The sequence below is a fragment of the Danio rerio genome, chromosome 22 (assembly GCF_049306965.1).
Source record: "Danio rerio strain Tuebingen ecotype United States chromosome 22, GRCz12tu, whole genome shotgun sequence".
Taxonomy (NCBI): domain Eukaryota; kingdom Metazoa; phylum Chordata; class Actinopteri; order Cypriniformes; family Danionidae; genus Danio; species Danio rerio.
In genome coordinates this window covers 16,425,001-16,427,500 of record NC_133197.1, presented here as the reverse complement: position 1 = coordinate 16,427,500, position 2,500 = coordinate 16,425,001, and the positions used below count along the sequence as shown (strand labels likewise).

General features: G+C 34.2%; 1 protein-coding gene across 28 annotated transcripts in view; it reads left to right on the top strand.

Moving 5' to 3' along the window:
• patj (PATJ crumbs cell polarity complex component) overlaps window positions 1–2,500 on the top strand; it is a 187,008-nt gene that overhangs the window by 27,010 nt on the left and 157,498 nt on the right.

Genomic DNA, 2,500 nt, shown 5'->3' with positions numbered 1-2,500 from the left:
TTTATTCTTGTTTATGGAAAGCACTTTGAATTTCCACTTTGTATGAAATGTGCTATATAAATAAACTTGCCTTGCCTTATTTTGATGCTCTTGCCACTTTCGGTGTGACAGACATCAAGTTGTTTAGAATTAAATGTTTAAAGATGGTTCGTCATATGCTGATTCGGTCCAGTTACTCCTGGTTTCTGTACCCAACCCAACTAATTATACAAAGGAACTTAGTGATTTTAATTGAGAAGTGTTTATACAGGTGGTTTGTCAAGCCCACTCACCTGTGTGAAGCACACTTTATAATTCCACAATGTTTTTTCTGTTTTGTTTGTAAGAATGTGTCTGCTGCAAATGTGAATCTTGAAGATCGGATTGTTCTCCACACACCTAAATATATCAGCTTTATTCTCTTCCATGCTTTGCTAGGAGAGACAGAGACTGGAAAACAACCTGTCCTGGTTTAGACCCCTGACACACACACACACACACACACACACACGCACTCCTCCTCTTCGCTCCCACCCAGTGTCCAGAGCTCAGGCAACAAACCCCTTCTTGTTCAAAAGGCACATTGCTTGCATTTCACACATCAGTGGATCTTATGCTCCAAAAAAGCTGTCAAAATCAGGGCTTTGTTATCCCTGGCGTTTCCCATTTCAACCTTTAATGGCTGCGGCGGGCTTCAATGCACCCCCGCTGTCCCCGGCACAGTGGCAGGAACAAGCTGCCGAGATTTTCCCCCTGCGCAACTTGATGTATCAAACGCCTTTCATGTCTCGCACTCCACAAAGACGCCTGTTCTCCTCTTCGCGCTTTGTGTAATCGCTCTTTTAGTCCTCCTCTTTCCTCTGGCCGTCCGTTTGGCCTGTCTGCCAGAGTCCTAGAAAGAATCCGTCTCTCAGCTCAAGCCGACCGGAAAAGGGCTGTCCATGAGGAAAGGCCACGCAGGAGTGACACGGTTATTGTGGATGCTAGACTCCTGGCTTCTGCACCTGTGGATGATAGGGACAAATTAGGTTGTAAACGGGAGATTTGGCTTTAGTTTGAGGCTGGGAGGTAAACTGGGCTTTAGGGGATGGTGAAAATGAGTTCTAATGCGCTCGCAATTGTTAACGTGTTCACTGCTCCGGTGGTAGTCTAGATATTGTATGTATTGTAAAAGGTTAATGAGTCATGTATTGGATAGTGGGGTTTTTCTTCATTTGTTTGTTTTAATTATAAACTAATAATATAATTTGTAAAAAGACAATTTTGTACAGTGAAAAATATGCTTGGTGTGTATTTTAGAAATAATATAAAATGATAAAGTTATTAGCCAATTAGCTTTTTGTTATAACATATTAACAAAAATGGTTAACAATTCAATAATTGTAAATGTTATTTATATTTCAGTTTACATTTTTTTTATTTTTAAATAATTTCATTTTTTGTTTTTTGCACAGTTGATTTACTCAAATGTATTTCTAGAAATTATATTAATAATAGATAATAGTAAGCGCAAATAATAAATATAAAAATTATTATGATATAAAAATTGAATATAAAATAAATAGCTTTAAAGTATAATAATAATTAACATTTAGAACATTTAAATGTGCTTTGTGGTGGCGCAGTGGGTTGCACTATCGCCTCACAGCAAGAAGGTTGCTGGTTCGAGCCTCTGTTTGGTCACTTGGCATTTCTGTGTGGTGAGCCCAGATCAATAAAAGGACTAAGCCAAAAAGAAAATGAATAAAATTATATAAAGTAAGTTAGTTATTATAATTATTATTATTATTGTTGTTGTTGTTGTTATTATTTGCCACGTAGCGTTCTGTTATAGCTTAACGAAAATGGTTGTAAAAAAATTAAATAATAGTAAATGTTGTTCATGTTTCAATTTACAATTTTTAAATCTTTTTAATAAAAATATTTAATCATGTTTTAGCAAAGTTTTTTTACTCAAATGAATTTATTAAATTATATTAATAATAGTAAACTAACACAAAATAAAAAATATTTTTTTATAATTAGTAGTATTTATTAAATAATTACAGTGTGAAATTTTAAAGGTGAAATAACAGTATGTGAAAAAAGTAGCATTTTATTTTATTGAGATTATGTAATGTGAAGGGGGACGCTGACAAGGAAGTGTGGATCCAAACGCAGGTTTATTAAACAGAATGATCAGGCAAGCAACAGTTAACTCAGGAGCAAACAGATGTATACAAGCAGTCTAGGGTCGTGGTCATGAAACAGGTGGATGGTCAAGCAGGCAAATTTCTATTTTATCTTACATTGTAATAAATTTATAATAAATACAAATATGCAATTGTTTATGGATATTTGTATTAGTATCAAAATAAACATTATTGCTGGGTGTTTTTTATTATTTTTTTAGCACAATTAAACAGTCATGCAAAAATTTTTTGATATTATAGATTAGTTGATATGTAGATAGAAAGACAGACCGATATATGTCAAAACAGGAATGAATGAGTGAATGAATAAATGAATGAATGAATGAATG